Source organism: Petaurus breviceps, unplaced genomic scaffold (genome assembly GCF_028583685.1).
Source record: "Petaurus breviceps papuanus isolate PSGF00001 unplaced genomic scaffold, PetGlider_PUasm1.0 400, whole genome shotgun sequence".
Classification (NCBI taxonomy): domain Eukaryota; kingdom Metazoa; phylum Chordata; class Mammalia; order Diprotodontia; family Petauridae; genus Petaurus; species Petaurus breviceps.
The window spans coordinates 263587-277017 of NW_027186316.1; the positions used below are offsets into that span (position 1 = coordinate 263587).

Here is a 13431-nt window from a genome sequence, read left to right on the forward strand (position 1 = left end):
ACAATCAATTTGAAAACCAAGCCAATACAGGGGAATCTTTAATTGCCATTACTATCACATTGCTACACCTGTACAAAAGCTGCATGCACATCCCTTCTGCTAGTTTTTTTTACTTCCTTTTAGCTACACGAACAGTAGCTTGTTCCTAGACCACCTGAGTCCCTCCAGTTTGCTCTTCTGAATGCTGTGGCACAGAAGAATCCTCAGGCAAACCAGCCAACTCCCTAGCCATCTGATCTTTTCCCTCCAGCAGCTTATCCCTACATTTGCACATAAGGTGATAACTTGCTAGCAGGACCCAGCCTCTCCTTCATACTCCTGCCAGTTCTTTGCCTGGTTCTATGGGTATTCTTGCAAAAATCTTTCCAAATCTCCAGATTCTCCCTATTTTAGCCTTGGTTCCCAGTTTTCACAAGGCCCTGTGCTTTTGGCCCATTCTCTGGCTAGAGAGAGATAAGGCAAATCCTCCCATCCTGGGATAGCCATTTCTCCTTCTAAAGCCACCCTGCTTCCAAATAGAGGCCTGACATTTTGTGATCCCGCCCTTGTCGCCAAATGTATCAAAATGCAATATTCACAATGCCTACAGTAACTATAGTTATGCTGATATGGTTATTAATCACAAAATATACCAGGCTCTCTACATGGGGAATAAAGCTAGAACATTTATTAAAATACCAGAAAACTGAGTCCCCAAACCAGCAAGTCAAAGCCATCATAGTAGTTATAAAGTTGGCACATGTACTTAACATAGTAAACACCCACATTTTCAAGCCTTCAAAACAGAACAGGCTACCTCAGGCAAAGGTCCTCCTCTCCCCACTCACAGCAACTGCTTGGTCCATAAAGTGTGCTGCCAGCAGCTCCGGCCCCCTGCCCCACAGTTCCTGTCCCTGGCAGTCTTTGGCAGGAATCCCTAGCAGAAACTCTGGCTGGCTCAGAAACAGGAGTTCGGGGCCTCCACCACCACCACTGCCGCCGCCGCTGCTGCCACCAGGGTTCTAGTCGCCTCACGAGCCCAGCTTGGCGTCAGCTTCCTCTTGCCCCACCCCTTCCTGCTACGTCAGCAAGTCCAATGGGGCATGGAAGATCTGCAAATCCCATAACCCTTACACAAGCATACTTTTGTAAATACTGAATTTATGCAGTCACTCCAAATAGCTTGGTTAACAAGCTTACAAGTTTAAACAATCTTAACTGAACCTTTCTTTTAATACAACTGTTTACCAGTAACAATATCATAAATAATTATCATGTTCATAAATTTAAACTTTGAAACCAAAACCAATTACCAATCGACTTATCACTAGAAATCAATTACATTCTGGAATCTCACATAGATGGTGAATGTGGTGATCTGTAAACCTTCAAATTAACATCAGTACATCCTTAGATGAAGCAAGCTTGAAAACCACATCCCTGTTTTTCTTTTTCTTTTTCATGGTTTCTCATTTGTTCAGTTAGAATTCTACAGAATGCATTTCCAATTCACCTTGCACAGAGAATCATTCATTCCATAACCATTGGCATAAAATTCACACCTAAAGAAAATTCCACATAAGGTTAACAAACATGAAACAATTAATTTTTAGCTTACACAGCTTACACTCAAGTAGCATTTTTGTTTTATACCAAGCATTGTACCAAGGATCTTTACAATTATATTAGTCCCATAAAAATCCCTAGGATGTGGATTCCACCACTATCCCTTACTGAACATTAAACTAAGGTAAATAAAACTTTCTGGGGGAGGGGGGGACATACAGTGAATCACTTTCTTAATGCCAAATAACAATATGTACCGTTTGATCATATAACTATATTTCTAAGTTCTAATACCCTCGGCCCTCAGAAAGGAAATAAGTCCACAAATTTATTTCTTTCCTTAATATTTCAGTTCCCCATTCACATTCACATTTTCATAAGAAAATTTACAAGCAATTTGCGTTCCCTTTTAATCAGGTCATTTTAAAATATACTGGGCTAAATTCTAATTGCTTTCTTTGATTCTAACAATGATAACAAATTACAGTAGTCTATATTTTCTACCATAAGCAGTGCCCATCTCAAATTCAATAACAATAACCACCCAATTTCAGCCTTTCCACTAAAACAAAACCCAAAACTTCCTCGAACCCTCTCAACATGCTTAAATCATCTGATACTAACACAAGGACGCCCCAGGGTGGGGAATACTCCCCAGCTCACCCAAACATCTATTCCCAAACAGAAACTTTCCTACCTTTCACATTTTCACCCAAGCCTTTATTTCTCTTTCCCAATTTTTCAAACCCATTGCTCAGACTACCTACATTCCTTTACATTCCAAATAATCATATCCCAATTTTATGCTGCTTTCCCGCACCTTAAAAACTAGGGGGAGTTAAATGCTTAACAATTTACATACCAAAAGACCCACATTTCTTCCTCCCCTCTGCCCCTCCTTTTCTGAGAGGCTTACACAAAGTTCCAAACTACAAGATTTATGTACCATCCCAATCCTAAGGCTCTTTTAACATTCCCATTACCTTGAAGTGGGATATGGGGAAGGAGAGGATAATGAGTTTCCACAGTGGATTTCTTGAAGAATGGCATTCCATCCCTCGAATCCTGTTCCTGTTGTCAAGTAACGTCTGATTAAGGAGGCTCAGGATTTGTGTGAACGGAACCCTCGGCACTTCAAAAGATCTGATATGGTTTATTTAGAATATAGTCGAATGGGAGGGAAACCGGTTTCCTTACAGATGCATTTAATCCAGCTGCAATGAAATCCTCTGTCTGCCAAAACCCTAGCCAGTTTAAGTGTAGAGCATCATGTGATCTGAATGGTCACAGCTCTTGGGCACCCTCCTGGTTCACACATGGGAAAAGGTTGGCCCCAGTGGGCCTCAGCTGCCAGGGCAGCCCATCTGAATGGAGGAGCTCAGGCAGCCCTGAGTCGAAGTCACCTGCAGCCTGCACTCCCCATTCCCTGCCTCAATTTTCATAACCATTCCCCCCTCAGATAACAACAATCCCCAAACAGAAGCTAGTTTCTTTGTCTCTTCCCAGAGATGATGGAGCAGAAGAGGACAGCCTGTTCTCAGGTGTGTCTGGTTCTGGCCACAGCATGTTGGTCCAGTGTGTGAAATGGAACTCTGTCTCTGCCCCATCTTTGTGAAGAGTGGACTCCTAAATTGTAAGTGGTTCTTGCTGTCCTTCATCTCCCCCCACTCTGCCCCACCCCGCCCCACTCCGCTTGTGCTCTCCCCAAATAGTATTCAGCAACGTCCACAATCTGGTAAAGAACAATGACTTTGAAAGAAGATTTCTCCAGACCCACCCCTTTTGCTCCCTTTTGCCAGCTGGTCATTGGGGTTCCTTCCATGCATGCTGCTCAGAGTCAGTGGTGTTTCCCCTGAATGGCACAGAGTGGTCCTGGAGTGTGGACCTGGGCAGTTACCGGATATGACTGAAGAGATTGAGGACAGATGCACATGGCCTTGATGGACAGGTGGGGTCAAAAATATTCCAAAGTCTCATAGTCTCATCTGCTGAGCCTGTGGCTATGACCTGTCCATCAGGAGACACGGCAAGATAGAAAACTGGGTAGGTATGGCCCGTGAGTTTGACTACTTGTGTCAGGGAGGGGTATTTCCAGATGGCAATCTGGTTTTCTAAGTAGCCGTGGGTGCTGATGAGTTCATTACTGTGTTTGGACCAGGCCAGGTTGCACACCTGAGAACCCGTATGGATTCTCTGCAGCGTCTGCTCCGTCAGTGTATTCCAGAAATGGATGCTGCAGTCGGCCTTCCCACCACCAGATGCTAACAAGCTGTGCTGGTGGGGAGACCATGCAATGGCCTTCACGGCCCCCCTATGATTGGTGTACTGCTGGACAGGCTTCAGACTGGCATAGTTCCAGAGCAGAATGGTATTGTCTTTTCCACTCGAGGCCAGCAGCCGGTGATTGGTAGACCACTTGAGCCCACACACCTCACCACTGTGACCTTGAAGCCAGCGATCAGACTGCATGGGTGGGGCTCGGAAGTCTCTCTGGAGGATCATCGTGTCACGGCTCCCAGAAGAAATCTGGTCCGCATTCCAGGCCAGCACACCCACTCTGGATCCGTGCCCGCCCAGCATAGATACTCTCTTCTCTGCCACCACATCCCAGATCTGCACGTAACCTCTCTGTGTGCCGACTGCTAGCAAATTCCCCTGGTTGGACCAGGACATGGAGGTCACAGAATCTCTCTCCACATCCAGGTCATACAGCATAGTCACCTGGCACGTAATGGCATTCCACAAGAAAGCACGAGTGCCCAGGCCTACAGAGATGACATTGAGGGAAGACCAGTCTAGTAGGTTCAGGCAGAAGTTATTCCGGAGTTCTGGGGCCTGGAAGATTTTGAAAGGCCTTTGAGGGACTTTTCTTGGGGGTTTCTGTTGGGACATGAGCAAGGTCTGGCTTTGGCTGCTGATGGAGGACAGGCTATATAGAGAGGCTTCACTCCGCACATCAGATCTCCAGCGTGCAGGGCTAGGGGAATACACAAAGAGCTTCTTCTTCTCTGGGGTGCTAGACTGTGGCAGCCTTTGTTCCCCTCCCCTCAGATCCTGGACTTTCTCAATGCCAGCTCCCAGAAGCTCATTCTTCAATAAGGCAGAGTAGGCGAGGACATCTTTGCTCTCGCCTGAGGTGTCCCCTGTGGATTGGCACTTCTGCCTCAGTGGTTTCTCAGCATCTTCTATTCTATGAAATTCCAGGCTCCAATTGGCTACAGTTCTAGAGGGAATGAAGCGGTCTCCAGGCTGGCTGGGAGAGGACGCTAGAGAACCGTATGGTGTCAGACTCCAGCTCATCTTGGCTCCCCAGATGACAGACACTTGGCTCACCTGGGGCCTTTTTCTTCTCCTGGGGTCTCAGATTGTACTGGAACAGGCTAGGACACAGCTTTTGGTAAAGTCAGGTGAGGCACAGAAATAGCCCCTGATGCTGTTCCGGGCTAGTGAGAGCAGCCCACAGAGGGCCAGGAAGTCAGTTAGATGGACAGACAGATGAATAGATAAACAGACACTCCCACAAAGCCACTTTGAACATCAGCCAGTGTTGGAGATGCCTTTCTGGAACAGGGGTGGGAGTAGGGGATACAGGACTGGGTGGTCCAGGAGCTCAGGGCCTTGATCCACAAAGGGCAAGTGCCAAGGAAAGTCTGGGAGGAGGTGCCTTGCTTGATCTCGGTAGGTAGAGAAGGTGGTCGTTGGGACGCAGGGAACTTTATAATCTTGGGCCTGGGGAGAACAACCAAGGTCAGTATTAGCAGTATACCATCTAGGAAGGGGGAGGAGGTAGGGTGAGAGGGGCTTGGGACTCAGGGCCTCGAGGGTAGGGACTATCTTTTGCCTCCTTTGGCATCCCCGATGCTTAGCATGGTGCCTGGGACATAGTAGGTGCTCACTAAATGTCTGTGGATTGAAGGATTGATTGGCTGATTGATGGCCAAAGTCAATCTGGGAGGAAACTCCACTGTGGACTTCTGTCAGAGAAAAAGGGGTATTGGGAGCTGACTTGGATTCTGGACCTAGGTGGTCAAGGGTTGAAAAGATTCGTCTGAGAGGAAACATCTTACCAGATCTCTGTCTGAAGAGAACAGTCAAGGTCAATCTGGAAGAAGACACCCTTGGGATCTTGGTCTGGGGCCAAAGACTGGAAAGATGATAGACAAGCACTCACAGGTGACTGTTGTTCTCAGGTCAAATTGGGGTCTGAGAAAGTGATGTTTGTCTTTTGGATTCTCAGGAGGGGAGAAGGTTGGGATCAAGTGGGGTGAGGGCAATGGCCAAGGTAGGTTTGGGAAGAGAGGTCTTTCTTTTTTTTTTAATGCTTTATTAACTTCTGATTTATATCATCCGTTTCCTCCAGATTTTGAGTTACAAATTTTCTCCCAGTTTCTCCCCCACCCACTGCCCCAAAACAGCAGTCCCACAGTATATCCCCTCCTCCAATCTGCTCTCTCCCACATTTTCCCCCATACCCCTTTCGACTTTTCCAGTGGATCTCTATGCCTCAGTGCCTGCACATCCCATTTCCCAATTACATGTAAGATGGTATTAATAATAGTATGTATACATATATATATATATACACATATTTGAATATTTGATTTCAAAACTTTCAATGCCAAATTCATTCCCCTCCTTCCCTGTCACCCACCCCTACTGGGAAGATACGCAGTTCAGTATAGGTTGCACACGTGAGGCTAATGCAAAACAATAACATAGTAGATACATTGAAAAAGACTGACTACACTTCCCTCCCTCCCATCCCACCTCCCACCTGCTCTACTCTCCACTTTTATCCTGTCTATTTTCAAAAGTGAATGCTTCCAACCTCCCTCCCCCCCAGCCTTCCCTCTCTTCCATCATCCCCCCTCTCATCCCCTTCCCCCCCTATTCTCCTGGAGGGTGAGATACCCTATTTAGTGTGTATTTCAATCCCTCCTCAAGTCAGATTCAATAGGAATAAGGTTGACCCATTCCCTTTTGCCTTCCTATTCTTCCCCTCCATTGTAACCATTTTCCCTTGCCTCTTCTGTATGAGATAGTTTACCCCAATCTGTCAAGAGAGGACTTTCTTAATCTCATCAAGGGATAAGGCTGGGGCAAGCACAGCCTCACAAACATAAGCCTGGACCCAGGAGGGCCAAAGACCAAAGTCAGTTTGGGAAAAGATGCCTCAGTCAGGAGATAAAGACGACAGGTGCTGGTTCAGACTCAGGGCCTGCACTGGTTTGAGAGGAGCCACCTTAAGGGCTAATGGCCAAGGCCAAGCTGGGAAGAGAGGTGTTCCTAATCTCTAAAGCATGCAGAGTGGCCCAACACTCATGTCCTCAATCATGAAGGCTCTAGCCTGAGCTCATTCTGAGAAGAGACAACGTTCACGTGAGACCTAGGTCTGGTGAGGATGGCCAAGGTCAGTCTGAGAGGCAAGATTTTTGCCAGTCTCTATGTAGGGAGAAACATGAGGCCCGGGGGAGCAGGGGGGGGGGGGCTGGATCCAGGAGGACCAAAGTCTGGATGGAAGCTCCTTACTGGATTTCAGTCTCGGCAGAAAGGCCAAGGTCAGCCTGGGAGGAGAAGTATCAGGGGATCATCTCAGGCCAGGGCAGAAGACTAGAAAGATGAATGGACAGACAGGCACTCACATGCCAACTGGGTTCTCCCAGCAGATGTGGGTCTGTAGAGGGGCTGGCTTTCTGTTGTTACCAACAAGGCAGCTTTAGCTCTGGGGCCCCGATCTAAGAGGAGGTGGCTTACCTGATGTCAGTGGTGCAGAAAGAACAAGGTCCTTCTGGGACGGATCTCATTCAAGGGCTGAAGAAGAGAAAGATGAGCAGACAGGTATTTTCAGGGCACTGATGCTCTCACTGTCGATGTGGCTCTGTGGAGGAGACAGATTTTCGTTGCTATCCATGACAACTTTGATTTGAGGCCTGAACTGAGGAGGGTCAAGGACCCAACTGGGAGAGGAAATGCCTCTGTGTCTGGGGAGGATGGTCAAGGGTTCCTCCTCCACCCCACCTCAGCCATGCACAAAGATGGTTGTCCTGGGTCCTTCCATCACCCTCAAATGCAGCTCTGTGTACAAGAATTCTGAAATTCCCTTCTCTGACTAGAAAATAGACTTGGAAAGTCAAATCTATTGGCTTTCCATCTCTCTCACTACCCTCCCTTAACAAAGTCTTTGTCCACGCCATGACCTCCAATCCCTCCACCCCTCAGTTCTCTGCCAGGACATCTCCCTTGCACTATCCACACTCTCCTCTTCTTGACCCCTTGGTGAACCAGTTGAACTGTTCACTGTCCTCCATGGAACGGCTGGCCCCCTTATCATATCACCAATTATGCCCTTGCCAAGCTTCAACCTTGGATCACTCCCACCATCCTGTACCTTCACTCCTCCACACACGTGCTGCTGGAGGAAGGAGGAGAACAATCATCCCCCCATCTCTGACTGGGTCCCCTACCAATTTATGTCACACCAACTTACCTGCTTCCTCACTGCCACTAGGCAATCCCACTCTACCTCCCTTAGCAACTCCTCCTCGAACTAGCCCTCTCTACCATGGCTCTTACAAACCTCATCCCTCCTCCAACATCCCATGTCCCCTCCCACTCCCCACCCCTGCTTTCTCAGCAGAGACCTTGGACTCCTACTTGACAGATAGGATTCACGCCATTTGGTGTGAACTCCCTCTTCTCCCACTCTTCCTTATCTCCTTCCTCTGGAATCCCCACTATCTCACTTATCTTCCATCTCTCCCTCTCTACTACCTTTTGCCCTACTGCTGACACACATGTTCATGTCTCCCCCATCCTGAAAAGGCACCTCTCTTGAGCCTTCCATCCCCACTAACTATGGTGCTATTATCTCTTCTGCCTTTTGTGGCCAGTCTTCTAGAGAAGGCCCTCTAGGAGAGGGACCTCCACCTCCTCCCTTCTCACTCCACTTCCTAACCCCTCACAATCAGCCTTTTTTTGTCTTTATTAATTTGTTCATTTACTTTGAGTTGACAAGATTCAGTTCCCCAGTTCTTTGAGTTTCAAATTTTCTCCCCCTTCCTCCCCTTCTCCCCATCCCTCCCCACCCCCAGCGGCATACAGTCAAGTATAGGATCTGCAAACACTTTCACATTATACATTAGTCAGGTTATAAAGAGGGATTGTATCAGATGGAATGAACAATGGGAAAGAGGAAACCAAACTAAACAAGAAAAAGAAAGAGAGCAGGTAATTTGCTTTAATCTCCATTCAAACTCTGTTCTTTCTGGTTCTTTCTCTGAGTATAGGCATCTCTCTCCATCATAAGACTTTTGGAGTTTACTTTTAGCCTTGCATTTCTGAGCAGAGTCCAGTCTATCAAAGTTGGTCATCATGCATACATTGTATCTAATTGTGTACAGATTTTTCCTGGTTCTGCTCTTCTCACTCAGCATCAGTTCATATAAGCCTCTCCAGGTAAATATGAAGTCCATCTGCTCTTCGTTTGTTATGGTTCAATAGTATTCCATTACATTCATATACCATAACTTGTTTAGCCATTCCCCAATTGATGGGCATCCCCTTAATTTCCAATTCTTTGCCACCACAAAAAGAGCTGGTATAAATATTTTTGTACATATGGGTCTTCCTCCCACTTCTATGATCTCTTTGGGATACAACCCCAGAAGTGGTATTGCTGGGTCAAAGGATATGGAATTACTTATAGCCCTTTGGGCATAGTTCCAGATTGCTCTCCAGAATGGTTGGATCAACTCCACCAGCAATGTATTAGTGTTCCAATTTTTCCACATCCTCTCCAGCATTTATCATTTTCCTGTTTTGTCATCTCAGCCAGTCTGACCAGTGAGATGTGGTACCTCACAGTTGTTCTGATTTGCATTTCTCTAATGAATAGTGATTTAGAGCATTTTTTTCATATGCTTGTAGATATCTTTAATTTCTTCCTCTGAGAGCTGCCTGTTCATATCCTTTGACCATTTATCAATTGGGGAATGACTTGTATTCTTGTAGATTTGACTCAATTCTCTGTATATTTTAGAAATGAGGCCTTTATCAGAGACATTGGTTGTAAAAATTCTTTCCCAATTTCCCACTTCCCTCTTAATCTTAGTTACATTGGTTGTGTTTGTACAGAAGCTTTTCAATTTAATGTAATCAACGTTATCCATTTTGCATTTTATGATGCTCTCTAATTCTTGTTTGGTCATGAAATCTTCCCCTCTCCATATATCTGACAGGTAAACTATTCCTTGCTTTCCCAGATTGCTTATACTATCATCCTTTATTCCTGGATCAGACATCCATTTAGACTCAATTTTGGTATACGGTGTTAGATAATGGTCTATGCCCAGTTTCTGCCATACTATATTCCAGTTTTCCCAGCAGTCTTTGTCAAATAGTGAGTTCTTATCCCCAAAACTGGGGTCTTAGGGTTTATCAAACAATAGTTTAGTATAGTCACTGACTGCTGAGTCTCGTGTACCCAATCTATTCCATTGATCCACTGCTCTATTCCTCAGCCAGTACCAAGTAGTTTTGAATACTGCTGCTTTATAATACAGATTAAAATCTGGTATAGCTAGGCCACCTTCCCTAGCATTTCTTTTCATTAATACCCTTGATATTCTGGACCTTTTGTTCTTCCAAATGAATTTTGTTACTATTTTTTCTAGCTCTATAAAGAAGTTTTTTGGTAAATTGATTGGTATGGCACTAAAGATGTTATTTAATTTAGATAAAATTGTCATTTTTATTATATTAGCTCGACCCAACCACAAGCAATTGGTGTTTTTCCAATACTTAGATCTGATTTTATTTGTGTGAAAAGTGTTTTGCAGTTGTGTTCCTATAGGTCCTGGGTTTGTTTTGGCAGGTAGATTCCCAAATATTTTATAATGTCTACAGTGACTTTAAATGAGATTTCTCTTTCTATCTGTTGCTGTTGTATTTCATTAGAAATATACAAGAATGGGGGCGGCCAGGTAGCACAGCAAGTAAGAGCACCGGCTCCAGTGTTGAGAAGACCTGGAGATAGAATCCCGGGCTCAGACACTTAGCACCCACCCAGAAACACCTGGCTGTGTAACCTTGAGCAAGTTACTTAACCCCAATTGCTTAGGGGTGGCCAGGTGGCTCAGCGAGTAAGAGCACCGGTTCCAGTGTTGGGACGACCTGGAGATCGAATCCCGGGCTCAGACACTCAGCACCACACCCAGAAATAACTGGCCGGGTAACCTTGAGCAAGTTACTTAACCCCAATTAATTAAAAAAAAAATAAAAGAAATATACAAGAATGCTGAGGATTTATGTGGGTTTATTTTATATTCTGCAACTTCGCCAAATTTATTTATTTTCTGAAGTAGTTTTTTTACTTGATTCTTTAGGATTCTCTAAGTATATCATCATATCGTCTGCAAAGAGTGATAACTTGGTCTCTTCTTTGCCTAATTTGATTCCTTTGATTTCTTTTTCTGCCTGCCACACTATGCTAAGTACCTGAGGTACAATTAATAAACAGAAAGGCAGTCCCTGACCTCAAGGGGCTTACAATCTAGAGGGGGAAGCACACACCAAAGGGAGTTGGGAGGAGACAGGCAGGGGGGCCTGGGAAGGGACAGCCTCTTGTTCTGGGGAGTTGAAACCAGGCAAAGCAACAGCTACAATGAAGAGTGATCTGAGAGTCTAGTTTCCACCCTCTATAAAGGAAGGTGTCAGGAGGATTTGGATATTCAATTTTGGGAGGGGGGAGCTCAAAACATATTTAGTGTTGATGGAAATATTCATCTAACTCAGTGAATGGTACATTATAGAATGTATATAGAATACCAATGCATCTCTTGATGGCCAGATTGTCTTCAGGGCACTGCTGTGTATCCTTTATTATATGTTTGCATTAATATATTGAGTGTCTAAGATTAGGGCATTTTTTTTCCTTCTTATTTTAAATGAGACATCCAATGATAGGTGACAGAAACAATGAAAAGGCAGGTACTTAAGCTGAGGTTATTGACTAAAACACTGAAGATACCTTGGCAGATTCTCTCGCTTCAAAAGCTCACATCTGATACTTTTAGCATTCACCTGGGAGGGCCTCAGCTGCTATTGTCTAATAGAACCCAAGAAGGCAGGTACCTCTTCTGGAGCTATGGGGAAACACTTGGAAGAAGTGTATTCTTTTCTTTTCTTTTTTTTTTTTGAGGTCTTTCACTTCTTTTATTTTTAATATTTGGTCTTTATTAATTTGTTCGTTTACTTTGAGTTTACAAGATTCAGTTCCCCAGTTCTTTGAATTTCAAATTTTCTCTCCCTCCTTCCCTGACACCCCCCCCCCGCCATAGCTGCATAAAATCAGGTATAGAAAGCAGATACTTTCACATTAGACATTGGTCAGGTTCTAAAGAAGGATTGTATCCGATGGAATGAACAATGGGAAAGAAGAAACGAAACCAAACAAGAAAAAGAAAGAGAGCAGGTAATTTGCTTCAGTCTGCATTCAGACTCAGTTCTTTCTAGTTCTTTCTCTGGATGTAGACATCTCTCTCCATCATGAGTCTTTTGGGGTTGACTTATAGCTCTGCATTGCTGAGAAGAGTCCAGTATATCAAAGTTGGTCGTCACACATACGTTGTGTTTGTAATTGTGTACAAATTTCTCCTGGTTCTGCTCTTCTCACTCAGCATCAGTTCATATAAGCCTCTCCAGGTAAATATGAAGTCCATCTGCTCTTCGTTTCTTATAGCACAATAGTATTCCATTACATTCACATACCGTAACTCGTTTAGCCATTCCCCAATTGATGGGCACAACCTCAATGTACAATTTTTGCCACCACAAAAAGAGCTGGTATAAATATTTTTGTACATATGGGTCTTCCTCCTGCTTCTATGATCTCTTTGGGATAAGACCCCAGAAGTGGTATTGCTGGGTCAAAGGATATGAAATTACTTATAGCCCTTTGGGTTATGTATAAACCAGTTCCTGGTTTCCAATCCAATGGCCTTACCTCAGAGGTCATTCTCCTCCATCTTGTTGCAGCCTTTAACACCACCCATCACCCCCAGCTCTTTGAGACTCTCTCCTTTGCAGGTTTTTGGGGCACCACTCCCTCCTGATTGTCCTACCTATCAGACTACTCTTTCCCAGTCTCCTTTGCTGGATCCTCCTCCAGGTCACACCCAGTAACTAGGAGTGTCCCAGAGGGTCCTAGGCTTGGCCCCTTTCTCTTCTGCCTCTAACTACTCACTTGCTGATCTCCTCTGCACTCATGGATTTAATTATGAGCCCTATGCTGATCATTCTCAAATCTGCCTATCCTACCCTAACCTCTTAGCTAACTTCCAATCTCACATCTCCAACTGCCTTTCAGATATCTCGAACCCACATCCGGTAAACGTCTCAAATTCAAGATACCCCCCCCCCCACAACTCATTGCCCTAAACCTTCCCCAGCTCAGATCTCCCCTCTTACTCTTCAGAGTAACACTATCCTACCAGTCCTCCAGGCTCCCCACCTAGGTGTCATTCTGCACTGTTCACTTATCTCTCACCACCCCCCCCCCAATGGACACTCTCTTGCCAAGGCCTGTCCATTTCACCTTTGCACCATCTCGCTCCTCTGATGTTGCTACCACTCTGGTGCAGGCCCTCATCACCACTACCTGGGGTGATGCAATCGCTCCTGGGGGGAAAAGGGGGTCTGCATTCCTCAGGTCTCTCCCCACCCCAATCCATCCTCCATTCAACCACCAAGGTGGTCTGACCATGTCACCCTGCCCCCACCTTGCTCAAGGTCAAATGACCAAGATCAGGGTCTGGAATCTGGACTCTGGACAGAGGCCCCTAGCAAATCTCCTTCCATGGTAGAATGGTCAAAGTCAGTGTCTGAACA

The 13431-nt window shown here is 45.3% G+C and overlaps 1 pseudogene; it reads right to left on the reverse strand.

Annotated features, from left to right (window-relative positions):
* Positions 1-3438: 3438 nt before the first annotated feature.
* LOC138170939 (fizzy-related protein homolog pseudogene) lies at positions 3439-4845 on the reverse strand (annotated as a pseudogene).
* Between the last annotated feature and the right edge of the window lie 8586 nt (positions 4846-13431).